Below are 12,500 nucleotides of genomic sequence, written 5' to 3' on the forward strand. Positions count from 1 at the left end.
TACAGCACAGCTACGCTTAGCGCTTTAAAAAGCGATAAAATTTCGTCCGAAAAATTGTGACACGCGGGCGCGCCAAATACAACTAGCCAGGCCATGTGACACGGATCCCAAGGACCGTCCCATTTAATCGCCCGTTACAACAAGCAAAGGGTACTGAGGACATATTTAAACCCAGATCCCCATGGGATTAGGTTCGTGTAGAAGTAAACAATCAGTTTCAATTGGTATGCTCTGAAAGTTACATCATAACAGACATTTCCCTTACTATTTGAATCACTTGTTCTGACCAATGAGAGGAGTTTCCCCAGGGCTATTTGAATCACTTGTTCTGACCAGTGACGGGAATTTCCCCGGGACTATTTGAATCACTTGTTCTGACCAGTGACAGGAATTTCCCCGGGACTCTGCTTAAGGAAGCCATACATATCGTATTTCTACATCCCTGTGTCATTGCACCTACAGACTCGGGGATGGGGTGTCATTGCACCTACAAACTCGGGGGTGGGGTGGAGGTAGGGTGCTCATTGTCTTTAGTTGATTGCATTGATATATTTGAGGGTAATCATGTATTATCCATCTGATTCAAGAAATGATAAAGAAATTGAACAAGCAAGTGGGTTTTTTCCCAAACATATTTGAGGGTCAGAGAGAACTTCAAAAGTACATCTCAGTTTGGTCAATATCTAGTAACTAGGGCAGACTGGTACTTAAAAATGACTTTATCACTACAATCCTACAAACAGAAGGTTGACTTTATCACTACAATCCTACAAACAGAAGGTTGGATTTATCACTACAAACAGAAGGTTGACTTTATCACTACAATTCTACAAACAGAAGGTTGACTTTATCACTACAATCCTACAAACAGAAGGTTGACTTTATCACTACAATCCTACAAACAGAAGGTTGACTTTATCACTACAAACAGAAGGTTGACTTTATCACTTCAATCCTACAAACAGAAGGTTGACTTTATCACTACAATCCTACAAACAGAAGGTTGACTTTATCACTACAATCCTACAAACAGAAGGTTGACTTTATCACTACAATCCTACAAACAGAAGGTTGACTTTATCACTACAATCCTACAAACAGAAGGTTGACTTTATCACTACAATTCTACAAACAGAAGGTTGACTTTATCACTACAAACAGAAGGTTGACCTTATCACTACAATCCTACAAACAGAAGGTTCACTTTATCACTACAATCCTACAAACAGAAGGTTGACTTTATCACTACAACCCTACAAACAGAAGGTTGACTTTATCACTACAATCCTACAAACAGAAGGTTGACTTTATCACTACAATCCTACAAACAGAAGGTTGACTTTATCACTACAAACAGAAGGTTGACTTTATCACTACAATCCTACAAACAGAAGGTTGACTTTATCACTACAATCCTACAAACAGAAGGTTGACTATATCACTACAATCCTACAAACAGAAGGTTGACTTTATCACTACAAACAGAAGGTTGACTTTATCACTACAAACAGAAGGTTGACTTTATCACTACAAACAGAAGGTTGACTTTATCACTACAATCCTACAAACAGACGGTTGACCTTATGACTACAATCCTACAAGCAGAAGGTTGACTTTATCACTACAAACAGAAGGTTGACTTTATCACTACAATCCTACAAACAGAAGGTTGACTTTATCACTACAATCCTACAAACAGAAGGTTGACTTTATCACTACAATCCTACAAACAGAAGGTTGACTTTATCACTACAAACAGAAGGTTGACTTTATCACTACAAACAGAAGGTTGACTTTATCACTACAAACAGAAGGTTGACTTTATCACTACAATCCTACAAACAGACGGTTGACCTTATGACTACAATCCTACAAGCAGAAGGTTGACTTTATCACTACAAACAGAAGGTTGACTTTATCACTACAATCTTACAAACAGAAGGTTGACTTTATCACTACAATCCTACAAACAGAAGGTTGACTTTATCACTACAATCCTACAAACAGAAGGTTGACTTTATCACTACAATCCTACAAACAGAAGGTTGACTTTATCACTACAATCCTACAAACAGAAGGTTGACTTTATCACTACAATCCTACAAACAAAAGGTTGACTTTATCACTACAAACAGAAGGTTGACTTTATCACTACAATCCTACAAACAGAAAGTTGACTTTATCACTACAATCCTACAAACAGAAGGTTGACTTTATCACTACAATCCTACAAACAGAAGGTTGACTTTATCACTACAAACAGAAGGTTGACTTTATCACTACAAACAGAAGGTTGACTTTATCACTACAAACAGAAGGTTGACTTTATCACTACAATCCTACAAACAGACGGTTGACCTTATGACTACAATCCTACAAGCAGAAGGTTGACTTTATCACTACAAACAGAAGGTTGACTTTATCACTACAATCTTACAAACAGAAGGTTGACTTTATCACTACAATCCTACAAACAGAAGGTTGACTTTATCACTACAATCCTACAAACAGAAGGTTGACTTTATCACTACAATCCTACAAACAGAAGGTTGACTTTATCACTACAATCCTACAAACAGAAGGTTGACTTTATCACTACAATCCTACAAACAAAAGGTTGACTTTATCACTACAAACAGAAGGTTGACTTTATCACTACAATCCTACAAACAGAAAGTTGACTTTATCACTACAATCCTACAAACAGAAGGTTGACTTTATCACTACAATCCTACAAACAGAAAGTTGACTTTATCACTACAAACAGAAGGTTGACCTTATCACTACAATCCTACAAACAGAAAGTTGACTTTATCACTACAAACAGAAGGTTGACTTTATCACTACAATCCCACAAACAGAAGGTTGACTTTATCACTACAATCCTACAAACAGAAGGTTGACTTTATCACTACAATCCTATAAACAGAAAGTTGACTTTATCACTACAATCCTACAAACAGAAGGTTGACTTTATCACTACAAACAGAAGGTTGACCTTATCACTACAAACAGATGGTTGACTTTATCACTACAATCCTACAAACAGAAGGTTGACTTTATCACTACAATCCTACAAACAGAAAGTTGACTTTAGCACTACAATCCTACAAACAGAAGGTTGACTTTATCACTACAAACAGAAGGTTGACTTTATCAGTACAAACAGAAGGTTGACCTTATCACTACAAACAGAAGGTTGACTTTATCACTACAACCCTACAAACAGAAGGTTGACTTTATGACTACAATCCTACAAACAGAAAGTTGACTTTATCACTACAATCCTACAAACAGAAGGTTGACTTTATCACTACAATCCTACAAACAGAAAGTTGACTTTATCACTAGAATCCTACAAACAGAAGGTTGACCTTATCACTACAATCCTACAAACAGAAGGTTCACTTTATCACTACAATCCTACAAACAGAAGGTTGACTTTATCACTACAAACAGAAGGTTGACTTTATCACTACAAACAGAAGGTTGACTTTATCACTACAAACAGAAGGTTGACTTTATCACTACAAACAGAAAGTTGACTTTATGACTACAATCCTACAAACAGAAAGTTGACTTTATCACTACAATCCTACAAGCAGGTTTTGAAATTTTGAATGGAGAAAAGCACTACTGGCCGAACAGTTACAAATTCGTGTGAGTGTTATACATACATCTCAGGCACTGAGTCTATTAGTCTGCATTATATACATGTATCAAAGAGAGCTTAGATTAAGATTACAGTGACAGAACTAAATACAAAAATACGATAGTTCAACTTTAGTTGGAAAAAAAGTGCATTGATTATGATCAAAAGTTATTTAGGGACAAAATACTCAATTGCTATTAACAATTTTATTATTAGTCTGAATATGGTTATTGGGGGTTGGTTCCTAAGAGGGTGCTAAACATCCAAACAAACTTGGAATGGCCTTATTCGCCGGAGAAGGTTGAGCAACATATGTTAGATATTGCATTCTAGATAATCACTACAAAATAAATTATATGAATAATTTCATCAAAAATGTTAACAATAATAGGTTGTTGACTGAATATTGCATTGGGAAACATGCCTGCCCGAGGTCTTTGCGCGGTAAAGCCAATCGAACTTGCTAGACAGATGGTGGACATTCTCTCGATATTCATTCTTTTCTTTTTTTTATTGTACAAATATTTTTCTTTTCAAATTCTATGCATTTTTTAATTCTAGAAGTACACCTTCGTTTACGTGTCTATCTAAATCCTTAAAATGACCAACGTAATGCTACATTATTTTATTTCCATGGGCATTTACATGAAGGTAAAGGTCATTTCAAAAACTTTTTTGTGACCTCAGATACATAAGATTTCAAAGTCATATGTGTGTAATTCCAAATTTTTGACCGGTTGCGGTACATCAGCAGTGGGAGGGGGGCATAGTGTTTTTGTCATGTCTGTCATTCTGTCTGAAAACTTTAACCTTGGTAATAACTTTTGAACAGTAAGTGCTAGAATTTTAATAGTTCACAGAAGTATTTCTTGTGATAAGACCTTTCCATGGGTACCAAAATTTTTGACCTTGTGAACCTTGGAGTTTGACCTACTTTTTGAAAAATTTAACCTTCCTAATAACTTTTGAACAATAAGTTCTAGAGCTTTGGTATTTCACATGAGTATTCCTTGTGACAAGACCTTTTCGTGGGTACTAACATTTGTGACCTTGACCTACTTTTGAAAACGTTAACCTTGCTAATAACTTTGAACAGTAAGTGCTAGAGCTTTGATATTTCACATGAGTATTCCTTGTGACAAGACCTTTCCGTAGGTACCAACATTTTTTACCCTTGACTTTGGAGTTTGACATACTTTTTAAAAACTTTAACTTTGGATATTTCACATGAGTATTCTTTGTGATAAAACCTTTTTGTTGGTACTAAACCTTTTGACCTTGTCATTTGACCTACTTTTTAAAAAATTGACATTGGTCATAACTTCTAAATGGTAAATATTAGAGCTTTCATATTTCACATGAACATTTCTTGTGACAAGATCTTTCTACTGGTACCAATATATTTGTCCTTGTGACCTTGACCATCTTTGGAATTGGCCATTATCGGGGGCATTTGTGTTTCACAAACACATCTTGTTTTTAAATTAAAAGACCAAAATTCTTTTTCTAAGATCATGTCCTTGTGAACAGTAGACTAGTATTATTAGAGGACAATTTAAAAGACTCGTTACCTACAAAAATTGCATCCACGCACAGATACTTGAAGTTAATGAAAATTTTATATATGTGTGTATGAAAAAAAAGTACTCTGCACTATATTTACAATCGTCTCCAATACCCGTGCATATATGCCTGTATTTCAACATGTAGTGCATGTATGTCTTTTCCCGTATTTCTTTGAAATATTGTCAATAAAGACAGAAATCTCTTTAAAAAATCTTGTCACTTTTATGTTCGACAGAGTGTTGATGCACTTGGTCGTTAAACAACGTCTGCCATTTCCACATGTTATATAACAAAAGCCGTCGCGAACTCATAATGTTGTATTTATAAGTGGGTGTGGCTGGTAATCATGATAAAAGGATTGGGGTTCGTTTGCATGGCTTGTAAATGATGGTCACCTATTTCTAGCGTCATTACTGATGTAGAGGATGATATCGTGTGTGGTTTCACAGTTTCGGATTGCATTAAATTCCTCCTCATTCTCACAGAATGTTCTTAACTCATCTACAATTGGGGATTCAAAATCTAAACGTAATACATGTAATTCCATTTTATTGATCAGTTCAAAAGTAAAACGATGTGTTACAGAGTGTAGTACAATGATATTTGTGATCAATCTTTGTATTTCAAGTATTTAGATCTACAAGAATTACATTTGAGATGCATTATTGTGATGAGTATTTCCATGATAGACGTGGTCATTTTGGGGGCATTTCCCCCCTCCTCTTTAAGTTCGCAATCATTACAAATATATGTGAGACCCCTCCCTACACAAACAGCGTTTGTAGGTTGCCAGACGGTGTATATGGAGATTGCATACAGAAGAAAAGGCTTTTACATCAATGTTTACATTTACAATTTTATGATTTTTCCTCGTCCAAGAAAACTGCTTCTGTTCTTTGGGTTACAGTTGCCATACTTTAATATACCACTTTTTTTTTTTAAATAAGTCATTTAATCTAGAAGAATAAATATGATACAGTGAACACAAACATATATGTGAGGGTACTGTAATTAGATATTTTGCAGTTCAAGAAACAGTCCGCTGCTTCTTGAAGACTTGTGTAACTATATAGCCACGGTCTGACATAATTCAGAATTTTCAGTATGATTATTCTGTAATAAGAATAGATATTTTGCAGTTCAAGGGAGAAATCGCTGCTTTCTGAAGACTTGTGTAACTCGGTCTGACATAATTAAGATTATTCATGACGATATGACTTATCGCATGAAAACAATACCCACAGAACTGTCCATCGTTTTGTTTCTACCAAGAACTCTGTATCACAAGCGGTCCATGTTTCTTTATCAAATAATTACGTGTTTTACAAATTTGAATCTTCATTGAAATTTAGAGGTACACGTGCACTGGTTATGATTTAAGGGGAAAATTCAAAACACAACAAATAAACATATACTTTATACGTCATTTGTTGCAGTAACTACTACTTCGTGCAGTTTGATTGATTGATTGTATCTTGCTTAACGTCCCACTCGAGAATTTTTCACTCATATGGAGACGTCACAACTGCCGGTGAAGGGCTTCAAATTTAGGCCTATGTTCGGCGCTTACGGCCATTGAGCAGGGAGGGGTCTTTATTGCGCCACACCCGCTGTGACACGGGACCTCGGTTTTTGCGGTCTCACCCGAAGGACCGTCCCATTTAGTCGCCTCTTACGACAAGCAAGGGGATACTGAGGATCTATTCTAACCCGGATCCTCACGGGAACAGCATGCAGTTTGAATATGCTTCAAGCTTGTATAGTATCCTGGGATGTACGTTATTACTTTATTGATTTCCTATTGTAATGAATAACTATAAAATCCAAATACGACACGACTAGAAAATACAATTAACGGGTTTCTTCGTTTTTTGTGGGTTTTTTTTATTCTTTAATTATATATATCCTACCATCGCGGTGGTCTGGAGGTTAGAGCGTTCGAATCCTGGTCGCGACAGTCGTTAAAACAGGTAGTGACAATTCCATCACTAAACACTCAGCATCAGGTGCCAATGTGACGGGTCCTCAGAGATTACCTTAAAAACGGAGGTCACAGTGGGTGTGGCACGCTAAAGAACCCTCACTGCTCGTAAGCGCCGAGCAAAGGCCTAAATTTGAAGCCCTTTATCGGTCTTGATGAGTGAAAAATTTTCGAGAGAGACGTTCAACAAGATACAATCATTAATTAGAGAGAGAGAGAGAGAGAGAGGATATTCAATGTTTTGTTGTTGAATATAGAATTTATCTCAGTAGTGAGACAGGATTTTTTTTTTTTTGGAGGGGGGGGGGGTATTTTCACGAGTTTGAAGCACGAGTGAAAATAATTTTTAAAAAAAATCCTGTCTCACTACTGAAATAAATCCTATATTCAACAACAAAAGCATTGCATTTTCTGTTTACCTGTCCTTGTATAAACACTGATAAATAGAAATAACTTGCATCGCGCGAGGATTCACTTTCAAACACACCGACGAAGCGAGAAATCGCCATCTTGGTTCTAATGTACTTTATTGATCAAATTTGAAAACAAAGTGGAGTTTGCAACGAATCTTGGTAACAGAAGATATATGTAGGCTACATATGTAAGCCTAATGACTGATGTTTACTTCACAGCACAAGATCGACTTTTGAATCGCTCTGACAGAAAGTACCGGAAAGTTTAAATCTGGGCCCGACATCACACAAAATACGTCATGTATACCAGAAAAAGCTACAGTAGTGTGACAAAAATGAGTTCGCAAAACGGCCGATCGTCACGTCAATCACAGTAACACCTGAAATATTCTAAACCGCCTGTTTTGTATCAATAACGGAAAATTCACATGCAAATGGAGTTAGTGATTTGTAATATGACCTCGGGTAATTCTCCTTGGTAAACTGTTATAAAGGCTCTAAATGTAATGTAAAGGGAGGTCACTCCAAATGTCACGGACAACTCTCTTCAGGGCATTTCGGATTTCATTTGTTTGTCTCTACATCCGAAGTTTTATTACTTTCCAGACATTTGCAATAATGTTAATGTCTGGACTCTGTGGAGGCCATGTGAGTTTGTTGATATTATTGCCCTGCGCCCACCGATTACAGCACAAAGATTCGTGACACGGGGTATTGCTTTCTTGAAAACTACACACTGTTTATAGCCATCTTCGAATAATCGGGTTAGAAGAGGTCTTCAGTACCCCTTGCTTGTCGAAGAAGGCGACTAAATGGGGCGGTCCTTCGGATGAGACCACAAAAACCGAGGTCCGCGTCACAACAGGTGTGGCACGATAAAGATCTCCCCGTTCAAAGGCCAAAAGCGCCGAGCATAGGCCCTTTACCGACACGCCGCAGTGGTGACGTCTCCATATTAGTGAAATATTCTCGAGAGGGACGTTAAACAATATTTAAGCGCACATTAATTGCTAGAACCAGCCGAAGCTAAAAGTAAATTTCCAGACATGAATTATGAAGGACTGCTCCGAGATTCGCTGAAGGCATCAGTCCAAATATTCAGCCAAGCCGAATCTCAGCCGAGATTAGTGGTCGTCCCAGCTGAGGGTTTTATGGATGTTCAGTCCCAGGTACTTGGCGGAGTCAACGTTGTTCAGTACCTGTCTGTGGATGGTATACTTGGACTGTAGTGGAGTTCTTGTGATATGTAGGACCTCACATTTGTCGAGATTGAACTGCATCAGCCACTGATATTCCCTCTTCTGTAATTCTTCCAGATCTTGTTGTAGGATGCGCCGGTCTTCACCTGACTTGATCCTACGGTATAAAAAGCAGTCGTCAGCGAGCAGTCTGGCGGTCGATTTCACTTCTGCAGGTAGGTCGTTGATATAAAGTAAGAACAGCAGCGGATCAAGTATAGTGCCTTGCGAGACTCCCGACATGAATGTGCTGGGGGCTGAGGATTGTCCATCGAGCACCACCTGTTGAGCGTGTCCAATAAGGAAACTCGCTATCCACTGATGGAGTGTTCCTCTGATGCCATAGTGGTCAAGCTTCAGCAGGAGTTTGTTGTGTGGCACCTTATCGAACGCCTTACTGAAATCAAGAATCAGTCGACTTGTTCGCTGGCGTCTACGCTCCTGGCAAGGTCGTCGATGGTGAGAATAAGTTGAGTTTCGGTTGATCGTCTTTTCCGGAAACCGTGCTGGTAGTCCGTGAGTAGCCGGTGGTGGTCCATATGTTGTATGACGTGGTTATGCACTATGTGTTTCAGCACTTTACTGCACAATGAGGTCAGGAACACTGGCCTGTAGTTGTTCGGTGTGCTCCTATCTCCTTTCTTGAACAGGGGGGGGGGTGATATTGGCTGTTTTCCAGTTGTCTGGTACCTTCCCCTGGTCAAGTGAAACCTGAATAGCAGTGTGAGGGCTGGAGTAACTGGCTGGTAATGACTTTCAATAGGTGAGACGACACCTCGTCAGGACCTGTGGCTTTGTGCGGATTGAGTTGTTCCAGAAGTTTTCGTACCCCGTTTTCGGTGACTGTGATGTTGCCGACTGTAGGATGGGGTGAGTCTCCAAGCACTGGCAAAGGCTCGCCTGGGTTTTCAGTGGTGAAAACTGAAGTGGATTGCTGGTTGAGTATCTCGGCCTTCATCCGACTGTCACTGTGAGTCGCACCTTCTTTCTTTAGGGAGGAAACTCCGCATGCGTCTGTCCCTTTACTTTTGATGAAGCTCCAGAGTCTTTTTGGCTTCTAGTTCTCGTCCATGACTATGTTGTAAATGTAGTTGTTATATCTCTCTTTACATAGAACATGCGACTTGGTTTTCAGTTTATGGTATTTCTCATAGTCCTTGGTAGAATTGGACTTTCTGTATTTCTTAAAGGCCTTCTTTCGCCTTGAGATTTGTTTTTGATCTCTTGTTATCCAGGGTTGGTTGTAACGCTGGGTGGTCATCTTTTATGGCACGTGCTTGTTAAGCAAGTGTTGACATCCAGACTTGATTTCGCACCATAGATCATTAATTGGCTAGGTACAATCATGTTGGTCCACAAAGTCAGTGCTAAATGATGTGGTTTCGTTTTGGAGTCCTTGGATGTCAGCCTTACTCCAAATGTAGATCTGTCTCTTTCATGGTCTTTGATGTTTTGCCTCTATATTGGTGTCTATGAATAAAGCTTCATGGTCACTGAGTCCAGGAAGAGGTCGGATTTTGTTGATCAGGGAGGGTCTGTTTGTAAAACAAACATGTCAAGTATGGCGTCCCTCCTGGTTGAAAAATCCACAATTTGTTGTAATTCGCAGTCAGTGAGTGTTGTTATGAAGGTTTGGTTTACTGTTGTTGGGTTGCTGTTGCCAGACATTGAAAGTGCTGACCAGTTAACATCCGACAAGTTGAAATCCACAACGACGTATTTCTGTGTGTGGGCTATGTCGCTGATTTCACTACAAACCCGGTTCGCTTGTGCTTGATTGTTGTTTGGAGGTCTGTACAAGCCTGTAATAATCAGTGGTGGCTTATTCCCTCGCTTCACAGCTATAGTAGCCAGTTCCGATCTGTCGGAGTTGTATATTTCATCTGCAGGGATTGTGGACTTGGTCATGATGATAATGCCTCCATATCCATTGGGTCGGTCTCTCCTTGATCTAAATGTGTAGCCTGGAGGACAAAACTCACTGTTAGGGACCTCTAGTTTTAACCACGTCTCGGTCCCTACTATTACATCAGGCTGTGACGAGTCCACCAAGTTGTATAAGCTGATCTTTTTGGCACGTATACTTTGGAATTTCAAAGAAACTATCCTATACATGTATCTGTGAATGGCTTGATGTTTGGTAGGTTTGCTCCTCTTGGGTGATGAAGTGAAGAGGGGCGTTCCCAGTGCTTGTTCGTTCACACTGTCGTTGCTTGCATCAAGGAAGCTAAAGCTCTTGGATGAAAGTGAGCTAAAGCTGTTAGGTGCAAACAATGATGACTAGACGTTTGGGAGGCCACATGCACAGCAAATCCAACGTCGGGTTTGGCATTGTATCCATACATTTGAGTTGTCATGTTCATGCAGTTTGATCCCCTGGGGATCCGGGTTAGAATAGGTCCGCAGTACCCCCTGCTTGTCGTAAGAGGCGACTAAATGGGGCGGTCCTTCGGATGAGACCGCAAAAACCGAGGTCCTGTGTCACAGCAGGTGTGACACGATAAAAATCCCTCCATACTCAATGGCCATAAACGCCGAGCATAGGCCTAAATTTTGCAGCCCTTCACCGGCAGTGGTGACGTTCCATATGAGTGAAATATTCTCGAGAGGGACGTTAAACAATATATTTAATCAATCATGCAGTTTGTGTGGTACCAGAGGTCGCAATTGTCGCAAGCTATGGCTATGCTCTCTTGTCAATTCCTTGCCGTGCAGTGCCATGTTGTTATGCAGACGATATATGTTTATCAAAGGGGGATAATTAAAAAACCCACAGAAACGAAAGTAGAGAATAACTGAAGAAAATACCGGGAACACTTTTTTATTCAGGATAACAACGAATGTTTATATCTCATTCTGTAATACGCAGGATGTATGCGAAAGTTTACAGTGACGGTATTTTTGCGAACTCATTTATGTCCCACTACTATATAGGGCTATAATTTTCACATTTTGTATTTGAAAAAGTTTTCAACATAACTTACCATAGCATTTTATGCTTTGATAGGCGGAACAAGCAATCCCCCCCCCCCCCCAAGTGAAAATTAAATCATTTTTGGGCATTCAAATAAAAAAAACCATGGAAAATCAATTATACATAACGTAAAATAAAATTAACCGGCAAATAGTCCCGGTTGTTATTTTCACACTGTGAATAACAACTTTTATTCAATGGATAAATTTCAGTATTTCACTGTTGAAAATGTAATAAACATGGATTTTTATTTATTTTTTTTTTTTTTTTTTTTTTTTTTTTTTTTTTTTTGGTGCCTTTTATTGATAATCAATCGTCAAACAATTTATAATCTTCTTGTAGATGATGAAAACCTAATAGATATATACATGCAATACATGTATTAAAAAAAACTTACACCTAGTTTCTTTGACTAAAGGTGCAGAGTCACAAAAGTTTACGTTCATTAACTTTTTTTCTCTTGACATGTTATTTGTACATTTTATCTATTTCTACGTAATGCGTATCATCATAGAAAATATCGAGGAAGACTCATGTAAGTGCATACTACTATAATTCATGATCATCATTATTATAACTATTTGATAATTTTCCCCTTTTTCGTGCTAAATTCTGACTAAATTATTACAATTTTGATGTTTGTTTAGAGTTGTCTTTCGTTGTTCTTTGACCATTC

The 12,500-nt window shown here is 38.5% G+C and overlaps 1 protein-coding gene across 1 annotated transcript in view; it reads left to right on the plus strand.

Annotated features, from left to right (window-relative positions):
* The window catches only part of LOC125678656 (short transient receptor potential channel 7-like), a 139,341-nt gene that overhangs the window by 62,299 nt on the left and 64,542 nt on the right, over positions 1 to 12,500 (plus strand). The window lies entirely within an intron of this gene.

The sequence above is a fragment of the Ostrea edulis genome, chromosome 1 (assembly GCF_947568905.1).
Source record: "Ostrea edulis chromosome 1, xbOstEdul1.1, whole genome shotgun sequence".
NCBI lineage: Eukaryota > Metazoa > Mollusca > Bivalvia > Ostreida > Ostreidae > Ostrea > Ostrea edulis.